Source organism: Cyprinus carpio, chromosome A8, assembly GCF_018340385.1.
Source record: "Cyprinus carpio isolate SPL01 chromosome A8, ASM1834038v1, whole genome shotgun sequence".
In the NCBI taxonomy this organism is placed as follows: domain Eukaryota; kingdom Metazoa; phylum Chordata; class Actinopteri; order Cypriniformes; family Cyprinidae; genus Cyprinus; species Cyprinus carpio.
In genome coordinates, this window is record NC_056579.1 from 18,804,152 (window position 1) to 18,826,984 (window position 22,833).

General features: G+C 36.7%; 1 pseudogene; it reads right to left on the reverse strand.

The window, feature by feature from the left end:
• Window positions 1-1,562: 1,562 nt before the first annotated feature.
• Window positions 1,563-21,610, reverse strand: LOC122146005 (annotated as a pseudogene).
• Window positions 21,611-22,833: the final 1,223 nt, after the last annotated feature.

A 22,833-nucleotide genomic window follows, 5' to 3' on the forward strand; every position in this document is an offset into this window, starting at 1 on the left:
CAAAGCACTGCAAAAGACTAGATACCTTATTTTTTTTTGTAATGCAGATTATTCACCAGGCTTTTCACTTAGTTGGACATGTGTGTGGACTCCAATGCAGTAGCTAGCATGATCAATCATAAATAGTTCGCAATTAAATCCATATCCTACCTTTTCTTGTAACCCGGTAAAATCAATCCATGGTGATAAATGTCATTGGAGATGTTTAATCCATAAGCATTCTGAGCATTAGTCCCAATTGGCTGGCGTTCACATCAATCCACAAGTCATTCTTTCAGGTTAGGCTATTTCATATAAGTCAATATAAAAGCAGTAATGTGATGTCTAGCATTTTTTTTACGTTACTGAGCATAGCAAATAAATTGGTATCCATGGTATCCACTCACATGTTTAACTTTTAGTCTAGCATTCACGGTCCAAAAAAAAAAAAAAAAAAATAGAAAGAAGATAATACCTCACATTACAATATGCTACTGCCTGTAAAGCCCATGATCACTAGATTGTATACAGGTGTTACTATAATGATTTTGTAAATGGTGATTAGCAGCCAAATATTGATAATGTGGAAGTTACTGCCTTGGTGTGACTTCTCATGTTTTGTAGACAATGCAAAGGCAGTGTACATTAACTTCAAAATAGGGGTAAAAATCAAGTTTGAGCTCACAATTTCTTAATGTAGATCATTTTCATTACTAAAACATCTAATTGTTAAATTTCCAGTGTCCTACCTATAATTAATTTGGCTGGACAAGTAAAAAACTTTGAAGTAAATTTTCCTCAGTTTCACACTCTAAGGTACTTTGCCTTTGTAGATCAGAACTGTGAGGGGGTGCTTTTTTTATTTTTATAACTCATCCGTTCAAATTATATTAAGTGTTAAAGTTCTGCATAATTAAGGGCGTGGCCACTTGAGTGACAGGTGGATTGCCGCTACTGTCACCACCGTCGAGCTAGGTGGGCGAGGTTTCAGCAACCAGCTTCCACTTCTTTGCACATTTTCTATTATCTGGGAGTAACACACGGTGACTCGCTGCCAAGATGGCGATGGCCCTATCTGGGAGTGACGCGCTGCCAAGGCTGTCTTCAGAACCCTACGGGTGACGTCACGGACACTTCGTCCATGTTTTTATACAGTCTATGGTACCGCTCTTCAGAAACCTACGGGTGACGTCACGGACACTTCGTCCATGTTTTTATACAGTCTATGGTTGCCCCTCTTACTATTTGAATGTATTGATTAAATTTAAGAATTTGACACAAAAGATGATGCATACATTTAATTAGGTTAGGAAAAAATTAAAAGGTAAAAATCAGTTTAAACCTATTGGAAAAGTTAATTTCTGTTACTCCAGAATTTCTTAGTTACTCCAGCAAACTAATCACCAAACAGAATGTGAAGAACATCAAAAACTTTGGGAGTCAGCTGTCCACTGCAGTCCTAAACCAGTCAAAGTACCAGTATAATAACAAGCTCAGCAAAATTTCATCTAATTATCATTACTGACAAAATTCCAGAAAATATCGAGATATCATTTTTTTTTTGTCATTATCGCACACCCCTAATTTTTTTGAAATGTTTAATTATCTGTTCTGGGTCTAAACTGAGCCCAATGCATTAAGAGGTTTAAATGTCCTTCAAACACACACAGCCGTACCTCCAGCATCTGTGCAGCCTCCGTGCGCTGCTGAGCAGTTTCCTGAGACTCGATGAGCAGCTCCTGCAGCAGACGCTGTTTGTAGAGCTGACCGACCAGCTCACTCTGCAAATGCTCTTTCACAAAATTCACCAGGAAGTGCATCACCGTCTTTGGCACACTATAGAAAGCAGAAAAAAACCCATCAGATGTGAAGTGGCTCCTGCTCATCCAGTTATCTGGCTCCTATGTGGACAGGCACTACGAATCTGACCTGTCCTGGATGCTCTTGCGCACGATCAGGAAGTAGCACTTGATGAGCCGCTGGATGACCTCACAGTCCCTCTGCTCTCGAGTGCTCAGCTTGCGGGATACTGGCACGGCCTACGGAAACATTTTCAGAAGCTGTTTTCCTTTGAATGTGCAGCTATTGTTGACTTCTGCGGTTATGAGATAGCAAGATCGTGCACACGGTATTCAGCAGGTTGGACGGGTTTATTGGGACTCCCAAACCCCCTGGCATCGGGCCTTTCTTCCTGAAGGCATCTTTCTCATTCTTCCATCGCTACCTCCATCCCCAGCCTCTGCCCGTGAAAGAGACGATAAAACAAAAACTACTCCCGCTGATTTGAGAGAGAGACAGAGAGTAGATAGAGTTTCAGTACCTGCTGGCTGTTGACAGATGCAGACACTTGGCAGCGCTTCAGAAATCAGAGATGCTTGTAGTGTTATATAGGCCAACTCTCGAATTGCAACTAGATTATGAACCTGAGAGGAAGAAACATGGAGTTAACGAAGTGACATGTTTTCAGAATCGCCAAAAAATTAATATACAGATGTGTAGCACACTCAGGATCTTTGATGTATGATATATTCTGTGCGTTTGGGGTAGGGATGGAGGATATAAAAATTCTGGCTGATATCGGGTTGATGTTGGTATCGATAATTATTTTAATGTTACCACCAATATCCAATAATTAGCCAATATTACATTATTCCATAATTAAATAGAAAAAAAAAGAAAAAAAAAAAATTAATATACAAAAAACAAGATAAATTTAAAACCCCACATTTAAATCTCTTTACTCGTTTATTGCATTTGCGATTTTCTGAACATCCGTTTTTTGTGATTCGCACAAGTCATTGGCGTTAACATTTTGCCAAAGGACAACACATTTAAAAAGAATGTTCATTTTATTATGATTTCTTGAAGATGTTATTAATATGTTTTTTAAAATACTGTGTGAGTGTTGGATGATGGAAAAATTAAATTAAATGTAACAATAGTGAAACGAGGCATTGCACAGTTACAATAGCCAAGACTAACAATACCCCCAAAATAAATTACAAACTCTAATAATCTGGGTGCTATCAACTAATGCCGATAATATTGTAGTTTTACTACAGATAACCGATATCCAATAATGCTGATATTAACATTATATTTCACGAATTTACCTTAATAGCTTTAGAATACAACACCTAAATATCAGTTAGGACTGGTCCACATTCACCATTTTGTGAATTTTTGAACTGAGGATTTTTGGGGACTCCAGGTTATATTCACTAGAAATTCCATGCATCAAGTATGAATTAATTTTTTCTCACACGATCAGTTTTTTCGACCTCATTTTAACTCACATGTGCTTTAACGCATCATTATAATGTATTTACGAAAAATGCATATTTATTTTATTATGATTTGCTAAAGATTGTAAAAAAATTCACTGTAAAAAACCAGAAAGAGCATACACAATCCACATATCCAATACTAACCCTGGATTCCAATTAATACATATATAGGAATGTAAAGAAGAGAGACAAAAACGATTTCATTATCAATGTCCTAAATACAGATCTGTGCATTTAGGTACGTTGCATTTGAAATGCAGCCTAAAAACAGACTTGTCTCATCATTACCACAGTTTGTGGTGTTACTCAAATATCTAAACGACCAATATTAGGAAAAGAAAGGTGACTTAATTAATAACGAGAAAAAAATAAATATATTTTTTTTTTTAACAAAACACCGTAAGAAACACAATACAATGTTTTATAAAACAAACTTAAATGCCGGACTTGGACATAATTTGATTACATTAATGATTGAAAAAATGACTTTAATGTGCCTTGAACTCAGAAACTGGTGAAACACTGATTGTTTTAACTTCAAACTGGAGAACTCTGATCTCTCATTTCATATTATAATTAATCATGTTATTATACAGTTAACATCCTTTTATCATTTCGATGTTTCTACTGTTTTATAAAAGACTGCATTCTTGTCTAAGAACAGGCCTCCGATCGCAAGTGTAAGTGGCTGGTGTGTGTTTCTGTTGCATCTACCGGCGTGTGTTCCTACCATCCTCATTGGTAATGGGCGGGCGTTTTTCCTTAGCAAGCTGGTAACCACCTCCACTAATTGAGTCATGCAGTTTGGGAAAACCGCAAAAGCCTCCTTCGGACAAAACAACACACACATACATTACGCGGGTAGGTTGCTGTCAATTATGTCAAGCAATGTGTGTTGACACTTCCCTGTGGGAAAACAGTTGAAGCATCATATATCCACGCCAAGCACTTTCCAAATAGGGATGAGCAATCAAATCTGTTCCCCCTGTTGTTCCCAGCACAAATTCTGAAGGTTAAATTATATGTATATAATAGAAGAAACCGAAAAAAATGTGTTAATGTAAAACAAATGTACATCAGTGAAGGAAGGCTAGCAGGACACGAGAAGAAGGAGCAGAAGGAGGAGCCAGAAATCCTAAGGCAGGCTCGTCTGAGTCTGTGTTGTGTCAATCTGTTGGCCTGTAAAAGCTGTCACTCTCCTCTTCAACATGTCAGTTTGTAGAAATACGAAAACGGAATTTTCTCTTGCCTGTGTTTGGAAATAGCAGAGTTCTGATGTACTATGCAGATTTATTTCTTTACAGTTACACAGCTTTTCCACTTCCCCCGACATTAACTGATGGACTGTGGATCTATTTTTTGATGTCTCGTTAACACTAGCTTGCTTTGGACTCTTCTCCGTGCTGACGGCACACCCAACTTCACATGCAGAGGATCCACTGGTGAGCAAGTGCTGTAATGCTTACATTTCTCCAAAATCTGTTCCCATGAGAAACAAACTCTGCTTACAATTTGGATGGACTTGAAAGGGAATACACATTTTGAGAAGTTGTTCCTTTGAACACTGAACTACTCCTTTACCATCTAAACCACACACACTTACAATACAAGTAATGGATGTTCCTTCATCAAAGTATTTAAAGTCATGAGAGCACCTGTGGGCTGTAGGCAGAGCAGTGCTGGATGAGTTCTCCTGAAGTTCCTCGTCGGCGAGCTCCACACGCGCAGGCTTGCCTCCTCCAGTCCTCTTGATCCTGTTTTCTTCGTCGACCAGCAGCTCAAAACTGGACCTCAGGAACACACAGGGGGTCGCGCGTCCGAGGACGCCTGCATCCATCACATCCAACCAAATTACAATCACCCCACATCTAGTCTGCATCTGTTTATACCGTGGTTCACCGTTGGTTCCCACCAACTTCTGACGCAATGAGTTTATCCATGGCTTTTATGATTAATTTAATATTGAACTTTGCACTCCATGGGAACACTTCCTACCCGGAGAAATATTTTAGACATTATATACTATATAGAAGAGGAGAGAGAGAGGAGAGAAGAGAAGAGAGAGCGACCGAGAGAGAGAGTACCAGTCAAAAGCTTGAATTAAATATTTAAACACATTTGGGGTTTAATTTTCAGCAACTTATTTGAGTCAAAAATATAGCTAAACTCCGGAATATTGTCCAATATTATTACAATTTGGTACAGGTAAGCTGCTTTCTATTTGAAAATATGTTAAAATGCTAATTTATTTCTGTGATCAAAGCTGAGATTTTCAGCATCATTACTTCACAGCCTTTTCAGTGTCACATGATCCTTCAGAAATCATACTGATTTGCTGATTTGCTGCTCAGGTTTCATAAAGTATTTTTTTTGTATTCGATTAGTGATCATCGTGTATTATTATTAATGTTGAAAACAGTTTTTTTAATTTTTGTGGAAATCAGGATACCAATGCACACCGCTTGGTATTTTCCACATAACTATCCGTTGCAACATTTTTCTCACAAAAAAAATAGTAGCTGTTGGCGCTAACCCAGCTGTTTTGCCCATCTCGCTAATTATCATCAGAAATGTTGCTTGAGGAGCTCCAGTCAGGCATCTTAGAAGTGATTTCTGAAAGTGATCATGTGTCTGGTGGACACTTATGGTGCATAAAATGCACACTTTACTTTTAAGAGAGTGGGAGAAGGAAGTTGAGAAGATCCACAAAGTGTTTTTCCAAAAAGTACTGTATAATGCTTATCTGTACACACAAACACATGCAAGCATAACCATGTAAAATTATACCGTAGCGTGTCGAATAGCTGTGAGCAGGCTATCTCGGTTAGTCGCGTCCAAGTGGGTCAATAGACTTGCACTGGTTCTTCCCAACGTCTCGTGGGAATCATGTACAGCTACGAGCTCTCCTCACACCTCCATTTACCAAATGCACAACACAGTCAGTCAGTTGGCAATCCACGAAATTAAAAATCATGCAGCACCTTGCCCTTTGGATTCACAGGCCAGGTTGTGGCCTAGATTCACCCACTGGCCCTGCAGGTCCGTACCCAACGTGTCCCGCCAGACAAATGTCAATAACGATGGTACTTAACTTTCAATCGCTAGCCCCTCGTGTGTGGTTGTGCCCTTCGCCACGATACTGATTTAGATGACAGCATTTTCTCAATCCAGTCCATGAACACGGGTGTAAATAATGAGCTGGGAAGACTTGCCGGATTCTCTGCCGTGTCAGATTCCAGAGTCTAGCAGACACAAAGCAAAACATGGTGTTGCTCTGTGATATCTGGTCAGGAGTCTGTTCACGTGTGAAAATGACAGGACTGAAGAACGCTGCTGAAGTCACAAGAAAAAAACGAATTTAGCAGGAATGTAGTCCCTTTGGTAATGCACCAGTATTCAAACTCATAACTAGCCGTGGTGTAACGACGGCAACCTTTACTAAGTGTGCTCACACAAATAACAGTTTAGGTGACCTGTTCTGCTTGACTGGTTTGGATAACTTATCCGTGGTCAAAACATTGGACAAGGTAGCTTTCTCTAGATCACCAGTTCTAACCTTAAACGGCTGGCTTTACACCTAAACTTTTCGATTATAGCTGTGGCGATATTAGCGCAAGAAAATTGTGGTCTGTCTACTAGCATGTCTAAGTAATGCTAAATATTCAATATGCGATACAGTATTACTTATTTTTCTAAAATCTCTTTAAATTGTATCTATTATCTATTGTAAAAATTTTATAACCAACCTAGCTATGCACATTAGTTCAGGTGAAAAAGACAACAGCAGTCCAAACTTCTTTTCTGAAGAATGAACTGCTAATGGTTTTATTGATACAGACCGTGCAATTGCTTAAAGCTTTTATGATATGGATTGCTGCTTAGGTCCGGGACCCAAGGATTGATTCAGCTGTGTTTGAAGATTTTTCTTCTTTCTGCCGAGCACAGCTGATACAACTAGTTGTGCTTCGCATTTGAGGGTGACTGTAAAAATCTGTAGTGTTTTTCCCCTTTGCGTTTGGTCCACTTGCAAGGATTTCCCTTGTTCTTTACATATAACTTCAGTCTGCATCGTGCTCATCGATCTTGAAAAACCAAAATAGCTGCCATTTAGTCTTGGAGGTTCCCTGTGCGGCTTAAGTAAGTCACACAACCTGGACCAGAAAGTACACGCAAATGTCGTATTGAACGTTAAATCCTTCAGCGGCTGACAATTTACTTAGTTTTGCTTCTGCTTTCGTCAACTACGCTAGCGTTACAAAACTGCATCGTACAGCAACTTTGTTTCATTTTCCTTACAGGGTAACATTTTCTGCCATGTTTTTGGCATGATTGAACATTGACTAGACTCGCTTGTTCCTCGTGACTTGAAACGCGACAGGTCCGGTGTGTGACTACCTGGTTATTTGACACCCGCCCGTTAGGTTTGGCCCCGTCACTCTTATGCATATTAGCTTACTAGAAACGCTCATCACTGCTTTGTTTGATTGTTCTTGAGTCACTTGCATGCACCACAATCATTCAATCCCAAACTAACATCCGTGTGCCAGAAGCTATAAGATCTGCTCAAACTAATACTTTGACCAAAACCTAACTTTTTGAAGTATTACATCACTCATTTTATCGCAAACCATTGTGCTACCATAGAGCCTACTTTCAATTAGGATTCCTTTTCTTCCTGACGTCACAAATTTTGAGGAAACGTTCACACCAAACATCTGCCATTGTGTTTACTAACCCTCCTTTTGATCGGATCAAAAACTGTATGTTTTTTTATTTATTTTTTTCTATTCTCTTTAATTAAAGTAGATATTTTGAAGAATGTTGGTCACCAAACAGGTTGACTGTAGCCATTGATTTCCATTGTAGGTGAAAAATACCATGGAAATCATGGCTACCCCATCAGCTGTTTGGCGGAGGGAGTAAAGGATTACATTTTTAATTTTGAGGTTGAACTGTCCCTTTAAGTCCCTAATGAAGACTTTTTAAATGCACTTATGTTTTGATAATACTGAATTTAAGACATTATACGGTCCTGCATGAACCCTGAAAAATTACGAGGTTAAAACATTTTTTAAATATTGAAACATACATGGATGAATTGTTCACAATAAGATTTAAAATAATCCATTTCGAAAATAGATAGGGTGAATTTTAATTTCATGCCGAATTTAAAAATACAAGATATGAAGGACCTTTTGAAGCATTACAAAAATGGGCAAAAACTAATTTGTGGGGGGATTTAACATTCAGATTATATATATATATATGTGTGTGTGTGTGTGTGTGTGTGTGTGTGTGTGTGTGTGTGTGTGGCCAGCAAAAAATAATAAATAAATAAAACGCTGGAAATAAACTGTGCACTTGAGTATAAGTACATTCCAGTATATATATATCCAGTATATAAGTATAAGTACGTCCACAGTCCAGTATGTATGCATGTATGTATATATCTCACACACACACACACACACGTTTCCCATTTACCTGCAATTGTGCCTTTTGTCCTCACAACTCTTCTGCTTGTTGGAAGAACCTGCAAAATACTTTGATCCCCTTGATACGGACAATACAAACTCAGCATCTGGCATCTACAGGCGTCTGTTTTCCACACCCCACTGAGTGAAGATGCGGGAAGCCAATTCTCACTTGTCCTTTCCTTCACATTGGTTTCTTCTCACCATTTCATTCCCTCAGTTCACTCAAATGTGGTTATATAATTGCAAATACAACAGTGTTCTACATGAATGCAAGTGAATTTCATGTCATGTTTTTGTGTGGGTATCATTTGAAATGTCTCGGTGCCAGAGTACCACTGGTCCAATGGTCTCATCATTCCTTCCGAAAAGCCCTGTAGTTTTTAAATAATTAAACTCTGCATTGTCAAAATTGGTATTGTGGCTGTACATATGGTCAGACACTTGCATTGTGTCATTACATTGTTACCATTTTACCTCACAATCAAGCTTCAAACAGAATTATGAGGTATTGACCAGCGATGTGTCGTAAATATGTTGTATTGTTCGTCATTAGATTGGCTGCATATGAGATAAGCAATTGCACTGCATTACATTTTTCACCAAATTTACAGGTTACAAAGTTTATTGCATAGGGGCGCTCAGTGGTTTTTTTATATGGGCACTCATTTTTGCTATTACCATATTGACTATGACTAGACTAAGACACTCTTCTCTGCTCCTCAAATATATGAAACATTAACCTTTAAAGACGTAGTGTTTGTTGATTAAAGAAAAAAAATTTACTATCAAATGTCTGAGATGCTGCTGTAATAAACTTGATGACTACTTTACTGTTTTTTGGTCCCCATGATTTAGCTTTATTTGGTGTTTGATTTATCACAGGTTCCCTCTCATGTCATTCTCTGGGGTTCCCGTTACGCATTTATACACATGCTTTAAAATGCTGCGCTTATTGAGGACACAATAAAATATGTAGATTAAAATGTATATATAGTTTTATATAAAAATTTAATATATTCCTAATGTTAGCTTGCTTATTGTGCCCAAAAACATGATCTATAAGTCCACATGTCATATAATAACAAGAGACTATGTTTGTAATGACAGATCAAGAGCGTTGTAGATCTTTAGTGCCAATGCTTGTTTGAACTACGGATGAAATGATTTGTCAACACTATTGACAACATTGTCAATAAAAGAGAGCGATGTTAAGAATATGGAAATACTGAATGTGCTGGGCATTTACCTCTCAATAACAAAATAAACACACAAGAAGCATGAAATTGTGGGAAAACAGCAGTTAAGAAAGCATCTGATCATAGCGATGTGGATGCAAATACATTATTAATAATTTAAAGTTTTTCAGTTTTCTGTAATTCATTTCTCCATTTCCAGCAATTGGCTGTTTTTCAAGTATTATGTAAATACATATGGGTGTTTTTATTTATACAGCTGTACAGTAAATGATACACAAATATGTATATACATTTTCTGCTCCAGATTTTACCACATTATTATTATTATTATTATTATTATTATTATTATTATTATTTTATTTATTTATTTTAGTTTTGTTTTTTCTTTAGTCTTATTTATATGTTCTTTCTGTTCTGATGTCATAATGTATGTATGCATGTACCAAGAGCTCCTTAAAAAACACAAACTTTGCGAATAAAGCAAATTCTGATTCTGATTAAACATGAAAAATAGCATCTGTGTCACTCTCAGTTAGAATTACAACTTAATTTTCTGCTTTAAAACAGCTCTATATGAATATGTATAGAATATCCATAACTCGATATTTTAAGGAACTGCAAAAACTAAATAATCGATCAAAGCCTACGGAATAACCAGAAAAATAATCAACGATTAGTCGATTAATCATTCTAATAATTGTTAGATTCATCGATTATCAAAATATCTTTGAAATAGACTGAATTATGGGTTTGGAAAACACCCAATCATTAAACTATGTTGATAGTGATGGAGCTTTTTGGAATGCACAGCTTATTGATTCAAAATATTGTTTGTAGGGTAAATATTTGATCTTTAAGGGACAGTTCCACCCAAAATGAAAATTGTTTACTCAAGTTTTCTTTTATGTTGAGCATAAACAAATATATTTTGAAGAACAGTTGGCGGTCGCCATTTACCTTTGATAGTATTTTCTTCTGTTCTATGGAAGTCATTGGCTACCGTCAATTGTTTGGTCAAATCCACTTTGAACAAAAAAGTGGATTTAATCAAATGATGACAGAATTTTCATTTTTGAGTGAACTATCCCTTTAATTTGAAAAGACCTTTAGAGGAAATGAGAAAAACAATCATTTAAAGGACCTTGTTTTGCAGAAAAAACATCCCGAAGCATGTTGGTTCATGTACTCACAATTCAGAGGTCTGGATGTGCCTGGCAGTGCCTTCGATGGTGTTGCAGTAGTCACTGGCAAACTTGGTAACGATCTGCAGTAAGGTGGCGCTGTGGTCTTCCACAGGCTGGCCGTAGCTGTTGAGTCGGGACTGGTACTGCGCCGTGAGCACTGTGACTCGTGTCTTGAGCTCCGGGAGACAGTCTCTGATGTGATGCATGAGCAGTCGGCTCAGGGTGCGAGCCAGGTAGCGGGAGCCGCAGCGGGAGGCTAATGATGGGTAATACCGCTGCAGGAATGCCTGCTCGTCTTTGCAGGAGTCAGCAAGACTCTTTTGGGTGTTCAAGTCATGTTGGCTCCTGGTGAAGTAAAAAAAAAAAAAAAGTGATGGTGATTGGACACTGAGAAGTTGATCGAAGCCTGATGGACACTGAGAAGTTGATGCTCCAGAGCACATCCAAATTCACTGTCTGCACAAAATCCTGTCTGATAGGATGCTTTCATCTAGTAGGTTTTAGGCACTATCTGTTGCTTCTTATAATATCCCATAATCCTCTGTGTATGATTCAGTCAGGGCACAAACATAAAAACGGCATCTATTTACTAGGTTATCTCTAAAGCTCATTTAAATTTGTTCTAGATCATTAAACTTGATGTTATGCAGCCTTGTTCTCTTCCTTTCAGGAACTAGGAACCTTTCAAAGGAATCTTTCATGAAAAAAATAAACAAATTACATTTTAAAAAAATAAAAAAAATAAAGCAAAGCAGCTACCTTTGGTTTTGTACAGTTTTTGAGAGTCTCTTATGCTCATCAAAGCTGTATTTATTTCAGCAAATTTACAGTAAAAACAGTAATACTGGGGGAAAATGATTACTGTTTTCTATTTCAATATTTATTCCAGTTTTCAGCATCATTACTCCAGTCTTCAGTCTTGAAACAGTTGTTTTGCTTTATATTTTTGTGCAAACTGTGATTGCCATTTTTTCAGAATTTCTTGTTATGAATAGAAAGTTCAAAGCAAAATTTCAAACATAAATCTTTTATAACATTTTGAATGTCTTTAATGCTACTTTTGATCAATTTAATGCATCTTTGTTGAATAAAAGTATGCAATTCTTTTAAAAAACAAACCTTACTGACTTCAGAGTTTTGAACGGCAGTGTATATGAACGACGGTTGAAGGGGTCAAAAAAGAGGCAATTTTAGAGACAGCAAGTCATTACTTTTCAAGTTACTCCTTTGGAAAAAAAAGTCCACATAGTCATTCATAATAAGACCAAGTGGGTTCAGTAAGACAGAAAATCGAGTTACTATTGATTTTATGTTGACTTTAAATATAGAGAAAAGGGCTTCACTCTGAAAAAAATTGTGTCTTCAGCTCTTTCACTACAGTCACAGAGAATTTCTACAATTAAGCTGCAGAGCATTCTTACAGGACAGAGCTAAACTGAAAATTGTTAGTATACTGCCCACTACTGGAAAACAGCAGCTTCTACCTTTGCTTCTGTCAACAAACTCTCATGTACTGTGCACATGCTAACTAGGAATGAAAACCACAATTTTACATTTTCTTAAGAAAACGTGTTGTGAATGGTTGCTAGTGCATTGCTAGGCGGTTGCTAGGGTGTTTCGGGTGGGTTTGGGGTATTTGCTTATAGCAGGGTTTCAAAATTGCATTGCTAAACTATTACTTTTATGGATTAGTTTGATACGCTTTTTCACCCTCACTACATACACTGAAAATATTAAAAATTTGTGCTTACATGTAGAGAAGAAACCAAAATGTTTTATTACCTGCATATATTCACCTCTGACACATCAGTTTGATACTGTAATCGTGGTTTAGTGTTGCATGATCACCAAACAGCACAAAAGGAACTTGTTTACAGACCGGCTGAAAAGATCACACACTCCCTTTACACTCGCACTCGTTCATTTAGTAAAGTTGAAGAAAAACTATTTTGAGTAGTGAAAATAAACACCTTGAACTCACTCAGGAATGTTACAGAAATGGTGCCGCTTCAACCCGCGGACATGAAAAACAACCGCAGACTTGGCAACACTGGTTTTGACTTTGTGTAGATTGTCAGTGAATTACGGCTCTGTGTAGTAAATGCCAACCAGTGTTGCCAAGTCTGTGGCTGTTTTTCATGTTCACGGGTTGAAACGACCCCAATACCAATAACGTGATATTTAGCCCTTAAAATGTTTGGCAACTCTGACAAAAAACGTATATTTTAACCCCGGGATGCAATTTTTATCGGGGAACCTCCTGGAGAAACTGATTGGGCTAGTTTTTGGACTAGTTTTGAGAAGCAACTGGGCAGGATTTGTTGTGAAAACCTGGCAACCCTGATCTGAACGCACGTGCTGGAGATATACTACTTATTACAGGAGCGTCTTTACTGATGAGATGCGCATGAAAATCGTATTCAATTTTTTTGCACAGCCCTATAATTGATGGACTGGAGCCATGTGGATTACATGTGGATTATTGTGATGTTTTATCAGAGGTTTCATTTTTGGGTGAACTATTCCTTTAAAAGATATCTAAAATAAATCACTAAAATTGGCTGCCTGATCCAAATGCCATGATCAACACTCTGCTTGTATGACCTATTTTTTTATTTTTAGAAATTCTAGATTGTACATTTTAGAATCCAGAATACAGGCAATAGTCTGGAAATGTAGCCTTTTCTTCCATATCCATACTCTTCTCCATACGGACAGAACCCAGTATTTATGATATTCTAGTCTCTAGATACGGCACAGGTTCTTCCTTCAGTCTGAGTTATGCCTGTTTCATCCACCAGTCAAGTCAGATCTCTCTTCAATAACACATGATTTGAGGAATCATTTATGTCAGTTGCACAAATGGCACTGGGCTAGATCCATGCTTACATTTAATATTTAAGGTTAGGGATTAATTTGAACCACTAACCTCAAGTATGAGCAAAAGTAACACTGATGCTTCCCTTAGCAGACACTACTGATCAAAAGACTGACCAATACATTGCACCGAACACGTCTTGTATTTGTTGCCTGTTCTTGCTTTCCTTATACACTCTCCCAGGAAATCTTCTGTTTGACGGCTCCTTCTCGAATCCTCAAAGAGAGCGTAGGTTAAAACTGAAGAGACGATGGCCCGCAGCTATGTCTGATTAACTTAACGAGAGTCGAGAAATGAAAAGTGTCACTGCAGTTCTTCTCCCCAATTAAATTGACTCCTATATTTGTACAGGCCCTAAAGGACATGCTTAAGCCAAAGCTGAATAAACCAGTGATTTATCTCAAAAACGGCTCTGCGTTAGCTGATAGCGGGAAGACATGGTACCCTCGGGTGCTAGTGCATGAATATACAGGGCGGGAGAGGAGAGGATAACAGCGTGGGGAATATTACAGTCACTGCTGTTTAGGGTTATGATAGAGGAACTCCAAATGTAAGAAAATTACACTGTGGCTTTTTCACATGGTTGATTAATTTTCTACTGCAGTCAAAAGGGCCGTGTGCTGCACTTCTGTAGCACTTTATTTTTTCCCTGAGGTCCACTTAAAATGTTATTCGAGGTTTCATGTGCCTGTTGTGATGTAGTTTTACATGGTCATTTTCCACCCTCTCACTGAACCTTATGCTTAAACAGGCTGTTTTTGCTGCGAGTACTTCATATGTAAATGAGCTCTGTAATGATCTATTCAGCCTCACTTGATTATTAATATAATAATTAAAAAAATAAATAAAGATTTTGAAATTTTGCAAAATGTGAAATATGTTGCTGCAGGTCAAAATCGGTGCAGTTTGGAGTTTAGATGTGAAATGAGCTTTGGTTTTGGTGATAGTGGTAGATGTGGTTTTTGTTTTTGGTTTACTTGTACTATAAAGTTGCACAGAACAACGAAAACTCAGTACAGTCAAAGTTCAGAGGTATTTCATTTTTTTTAAGAAAGTTTTAAGCAAGGACACATTAAACAAAAGTGACAGTAAAAAAAATAAAAAAAAATCACTGTTACAAAAGACTATTTCAAATAAATATTGTTATTTTCAATGTTTTATTACTTATATATTGTATTTTTTTTTATTAAATTAGCGTAGCTTTGGTAAGAATAAGAAGCTTTCAAAAATATTAGTAAATATTAAACAAATATTATAGCAGTTAATAATAACGACCTCAAACTTTTGAACAGTTGTTTTTCTGTATCTGAATTTTCTATACATATTATTATTAATAGTAATAATTTAATATTTTTTTTTAATTCATATTAAACAGCTTAAATGTATTAAAATACAGTGGACTGAAAATACTCCCATTTTTTTGAGGATATTTAAATCACAGTTCTCCATATCTGCTTTTACAGCATTATCATTACAATTCAATTTAAGGACAATATACAATTAATATGAAAATATGCTGAAAATTGAAAATTGGGGACTAAATATTTATAAAAATAAATAAATGATATTTTAAATTCAAAAGTAAATATGCAAATAATGTAGGTATTTTAATACGTTAAATTGTTATTTTGTAAATATTTTAACACATCAAATTAAACTTACTAAGGCCTCCCCAATATAATTTTGGTGGATAATAGACACAGAACCAAACCAAAACCAAAATTTTAAAAATATAAACTGCTTACTCATTTATTTTCAAGGAAGATTTACCAATTATAAAGTATTTGTGTGCCTGCAATTATGTGTTCAACTTGAACCATTCCCAAAAGAAGTCTGATTTAAAGCACTGCGTTAGTTTATTTGCTTTATAAACTTTTTACTGACAAACATGTTCACAGTGCACTATTTTCCACAAGTTTATTGCCCTTATGAGTAATTCCCGTGTGAGTGAGAATTTGTTGGTTTACTACAGAAAAGCTCAAATGTGTTTAAAAGTGTGGCTGGCTTGGTTCGGCCCTCTCATGCTCAAGTGTCAAGCTACACCTATGCTATTACATTTCAAATCCAGATAGGGTAAGAGGTAATAAGGTAACTGACCTGTTAACCACACCAATAATGCCCAGTCTCACGGGTATGACCCGGCCCAGCAGCACCTCCAGAGCGTCTGTCCCGGCGTCCATCAGATCCAGCTTACTCACCACCAGCAGCGTCCTGCGACCTGAGTGCACACAGCCAGTGAATACACTCCCTTCCCACAGTGCCATTCGAAGTGTACTAATGACATCTGGACATTCTCTGCATGTCGCTCACCATCTGGGTCCACCTCTCGTGCCAGTTTGAGGGCATCAGATGTGGCGAGGTCAGAGTTTGCAGGAGAAACACACAGGATGAGGGAGTTGGGGTTGGAGATGTACGACAGAATCATCTTTTGGACTTGAGCCTCGATATCTTCAGGCTGGTCACCAACCGGGACCTACTCAAGAAAAGATCCCGTCACATGATAAAGACTGAGCATACCTTCTGATGTTCATTCATGTTTATTTCATGCTATAACTTGTAATAAACTGGAAGAGACTCGTGCTCTGAAGCTGGGTGTTTATTCATGTTTATTTCCCGGCTTTTACCAGCCGATAACCGATTATTGGCCGTTACAATGGTGCATCCCTAATAAAAATCCTAATACTAATTAAAATGTCATTTAAAAAAAAACAAGTACATTTAATCCATTATTAAAAATCTAATTTTACAACCTTTTCACAGCCCGCAATATGAAGGCTATGAAAACAAATGTAATGAATATATGTACAGTACATAGGCTATGCTATACATCATGTGCAAATAAAGTCATGCTTTTATTTTTAAACCTACATTTAATGTCTATCAAGAAATATTTTTGTCAAATGCATTGTCAGAATTGCGCTCCTATATTTTTATATTTAATATATTTTGCGCCCAAAATATAATATATGTTAATAGTGTTAAATGTTTTATTTTAATATCGTACTTTGTAAAATAGGTTCCTTGCTGGATTGTATTTAAATGTGTTATATGTTCACACATGTTATAGACAACAAATAAAGTTTTTCTTCAAATGTGACATGTGAATGTATTTTCTTGGATTTAAATATATATATGGCAAAATTATCCTTTTAAAAAGAATAAACTATATTTTCGAAGTAATATATTGTATATTTTTTAAATTTAAATATATTTGAAAATACATATTATTTGCTGTGTAGTGTGCTCTGTCTGTTTGAAGTGCACGCATACACCGTCGTTCTTTCAGTGAAGTCTGTGAAGGTTACAGGGATTCTCTAGCTTTCAGGGCTAGCCTTTATGTAAAACAGACATAATAGCATGACTTTCTAAGATTTACAGACGAAGATACAACTGTGAAATGCAAGTTATGCACTGAAGAAAACATGTCTCAAATGCTTTGCATAGCACGCATAATTGTCAGTCTTGCTGTTAGAGCATTCTTATGTACAGGACAACTTGGGTTGTGCACTTTTCCTGCAGCAGCCTACTTTCATATGTACAGATGCAGACTTCATTACCGATTAAAATTGATTTTATTGATTAGTTGCTGCAGTACTAGAAGGAATGAATTACACATTTTTCATTGTTTCAGAGAATTTTAGTAAGCAAAATCCTGTCATTTCATCCATGCAATCAGGGGAAAAAGACTTCCCCACACAGACTTCACAACAGGTTTTTAGTTTTTCTTAACAAATTCGTCACACAAATTCACTGTTGAACAATATAAAAGTGGCTTAGTTTGAATCTGACTTCTGCGACAAAAGACAATATATTTATATTTATATATTCATAGATATAATTTCTGTTAAAAGTTTTGGGATCAGAATGATTTTTTTTATTATTAATTACTTAAATTAATACTATTATTCAGGGATAAATTGATCAAAAGGTACATGAATGACATGTATAATGCTATGTTTAGATTCTTTGAATAAAGTGCAATTTTTATTTTGTGCTTTCTATTTATCAAAAATGCAAAAAAAAAAATAAAAAATTGTATCATGGTTTCCACAAAATATGAAGCAGCAGAACTGTTTTCAACGCTGATGATAATCAGTGATCATGATCAGTTAGATGCTGTCTTCCAAGTCGTTTTTTGATCATAATAAGCTGGAATGTGGACCAGACTTTACGCTACTAGTCAAAAGTCTGGTTATGTGAGAGTAATAGTATATGGTGCCATATACTGTGTGGATGCTTGTTTCCTGAACTCATATTTCTTTTTTTGGTGTAAGTTTATTTTTATATAATTCATTGAACTAAAATAACATGTTAAACTGACAGCATTTGATTTCAAGAGATAAAATAGAAGATAATACTTCTGCTTTGTTATCCTCAAGCAAATGAGCTTGTTTGCGTTACAAGGTAAAAGAACAGGTCTAGTCATTGTGGGTACCTTAGTGATGCCAGGCAAGTCAACTAATGTCAGACTGAGTACGTTAGGGGAGTAGATCTTCAGGTAAATGGGCTCTGGACTGATGCCCTGGGGAGGAAAAAGATCAATTATAACAAAGCCTTAAGACGGAACCTCAAACTATATGAAGTGCTATGCTTCCACTGAACCTTATTATTGGTACTGCGTGCTGTTTCCTCCTCGATCTCTCTTTCCGGATTTCACTGAAATCTGTGAAAATCTGGGCAACGAGAAAACAGCATCTCAATAGAGTCGAGGTTTACAAGCTATGATGTGTTCTGAATGACCTGTTTTTAATTACCTGGTTTTTGCAGTGAAGGAAGGTGCCCCATTCCTCAGCTTTGATACCTTTAGAAGATCGAGAGAGAAGAACACAGGCACACAAGACAACACAATATTTATGATATTTATGAATTCAGCAGAAACCCTATTCCCATAAAAGACCTCAACAGAAATAAAAGCTTTTCACAGGCTTTGACTGCAAAGTGAACTGACGTGAACATAATGTGAAATCAATATTCAATCAGAAATGTTGCAGTGGCCAGATTCATCAGTACACAACTGAGAGAGTGGAGCCTAAACGTGCATTTGCTCTAGTCTCAATGTGCAGGCAACAGTAGCAGAAAGATTTAGAAATGAAAACACAACAGATGGAAAAAAAAAAAAAACATTTGCGAAACATTTGGGATGAGAAGCACACCAGAAGAGTGAAATGGAAAGATGAACGTTCATGCAGACAAACATTTATAAAGAGAAAGAGACCTGGATAATTGTTTTGGGCGTTTTGTTTAGCTCCATTTCCTGAGAAAGCGGGAGAACAGCAGAGAGCGTGTTAGGAAGAAACACTACTGTAAGTGGATTAGAAACAAATTCACAGAAAGATCAGGATACATCAACATTGTCAGAGAGCAGAAGGAACATTCCGGGCTCAATATAAGTTACGCTCTATGTGTGTGGAAAAATAAACCAGTAATCACATTTACAGTAATGCACTTACAGTAAAAGTCTATGGGACAAGACATCCCAGAGGGTTTAAATATCAAACCCATTGAAATATGATGCACATACCTAAGACATATAAAGCTCTCATTTTTGTTAACATGCTTATATATATATATATTATATATATATATATATATATATATATATATATATATATATATATATATATATATATATATATATATTTATTTATTTATATTTATTTATAGATATAATTTCTGTTAAAAGTTTTGGGATCAGAATGATTTTTTTTTATTATTATTAATTACTTAAATTAATACTATTATTCAGGGATAAATTGATCAAAAAGGACATGAATGACATTTATTATGCTCTCTTAAGAATTTTATTTCAAATAAATGCTGTTTTTTTAACTTTTCTATTCGTCAAAAAATGCAAAAATGCAAAAAATAAAAATAAAAAATACAAAATTGTATCATGTTTTCCACAAAATATGAAGCAGCAGAACTGTTTTTTTCTGGTGCTGAAAATTCAGCTTTGATCACAAGAATAATTATTATTTTTCAAAAAATATTAAAATTAAAATAGAAAAAGTTTCAACTGTCTTTACTGAATTATTCAAATGTGAACTTTAATTTTTTAAGCTTTTTTTTAACATTTTAAATGTTTATGTATTGTGGAGATATTTTTTGAGATAGTGTGTATTTTAGCATGTTATGTACTAAACCAGAACATTAAAGTTTTTTACTTGAAGAACAATAAAACAAAACAAACAAAAAAAAACATTTGTCCTACTTCTATAAGGTATGTAAAGCAAGCACCTTGTGTGCTATTCAAGTTCTCTTGTGAAAAAAACTAACTTTTTTGCATTATGTTTAAAACTTCTGTCTGTGTGATAAAAGCTAGTAAGCTACCTAGACATTATTTCTGCATCACAGTCATTTCAGTGACGTCCAAAAATACTGTTTAGTTTGGAAGACCGCTATTTTTTGAGACACAGTATCTGTGTCTGCAGTGGGTAGAGTACAGATATGATAAACTCTTAAAAGAGAGACACTTGTAAGCTGTTACCATTGTCTTGTTTGCGCCTCTCCCCCAGCGGAGGCACGTTCACCAGCTGTAACACTAGAGGACGCCGAGTCACTATTCCTGAACCTCGAGGCAGAAAGTCTCGTCCAACCAAACTCTCCAGTACTGAACTCTTTCCACTGCTCTGTGGATTCATTTGAAGAGACCAACAGAGCACATGCTTGACTTCATAGAGAAAATACTGGCACTGTGTTCATGATGTGCATGATGTATTATCACAAAACAAAGATGACTCCCGAAGCAGTGACGCTTTGCATTTTAATACACTGAATAAAGACGCAAATTCAAACCTTACATATTTTTCAAGACTCACCTGTGATCCCACGACTACGATCTGAGGAAGCTGGATGATCTCAGCTCCAAGTGTGAGGAAAACCTCCTGCAGCCTGTTAATGATCGGAATCAGAGTTTCCATCTTTGAAGAGAAAGAAAAATGTACGCGCTGAGTTTAAAGCTGCTATACTCAATCAACAGACTGTAGCTTAATCAACAGAGATGCTTCACACATTATAGCAGCTTTACACACACACACAAACACACATATATACACACACACACACACACACACACACACACACACACACACACATATGTATACATATATATATATATATATATATATATACACACACACACACACACACGTGCATAGCTAGTAATTAAAAACAGATCTGCACAAATGACCATTTCATTCAATAAAATGAGGCTAATTGATATTTAATTTGCAGTTATAGTGAATATTTCACGACAGACATCAGCTCTGTGTCTGCAGGGTGTGATGCTGCTGAGCAGAAGCAGGACAAGGGTTACATGGCAGGAGAAACCATATAAATATTAACAAAATGGGCTACATAGCCTACCGTAATGCGATGTGTCGAGCCTTCTACAGAATTACACAATCCGGGCGATATAACGCTCACTGTCATGCTGGAAATATGGAAAATACACCGTACAGTCACGGGAAGACCGACATGTTTTGAGGTTTCGCTTTTCTGCGCCCTTACGACAAGGCTGTCAAAGACGGACCCGGCGTCAGCTACGCGAAATCTGATTGGCTAATGCAGTGATGACGCTAGACTTTATTTTCAGCTCATTGGATATAATACCTATCAATCATAACATGTCGTGCCTGCTTCTCCACGCCCCTTTCCAACATCAGAACCCTTACAATATTTAAATCCGCGGGCTTCAGTATCACAGTAGCATTAGGATTTTGGTAATTCTTCTGGAATTACGAGAAGAAGAAAAAAACTAATTTCATAACATTTTAAAACATTCGAAATGCGTCGAATCTATTAGAGCAGTGCTTCCCAAACCTGTCCTGGAGGCCCCCCTGCCCTGCACATTTTGTACAGGTATGTCTCCCTAATCAGAAACACCCAGTTTAGTTCTTGCAGTCTCTACTAACGAGCTGCTGAGTGGAATCAGGTTTGTTAGAGATAAGTTAGATAAGGGAGACATACAAGAAGTGCCGGGCAGGGGCACCTCCAGGACGGGTTTGGGAAGCACTGTATTAGGATGTTTGTGTAAAATCAATGTGACAGATGAAAAAAGATATGAGTTAGGGAAGTAGGCTTGGTGAGATATTGAGGAAGTGTGAATGAGTCAGATGCCCACACTTGCGGTCTTGGCCACTTGCGTGCGCGCGACAGGAAGTAAGTGTGCAAGACTGTCCCAGATATTTTTTTAGTATTTTTTGCATTTAGATAGCTTTCCTTTCTCTTTGGACTGTTAAAAGCTGTTCGTGAATTGATAAGATCCCTAAAGTTGCATAGACTAAAGTCTCAAACCCATAGAGATATTCTTTATAAAAGTAAAGACTTGTCCACGCCCTCCTAAAACACTACGCACGCCTTGTTTAAACACGCCCCCACACACAATGTGGGAAGATTTGCATAACACCGCCCAGATGTTCACGCAAAGAAATAAAGCGTAACTTTATTGTTGCTGACGCTGCCATGTTGTGAAGACGCTGTGTGTTTCGTTACAAAAGCGAAAATACTTTGTTTTTGGCCTTCCAAAAGAGGACACAACTAGAAAATAAGCGGTTAAGTTGTATTTCAACACTGTTCCAGAACAGTCCAACCCAAATATTCAGATGTGTGCAACGCATTTTATGGAGGACTGTTTCCTGATCCTGTGAGAGAAGACTACAATGTTCTGTTCTGACTCACAGCCTGTAAGTACGTTTTCATAACCCCTTTAATTTTTAAAGGATTTGCCACTGATTTTTAATGTGTGTTTTGTGGTGTTTGTTGTTTGTCTTTTTTTTTGTCATTTATGCGATCATGGTTTTATGTTTGGTTTGCCCTTTGATTTTTTACGCA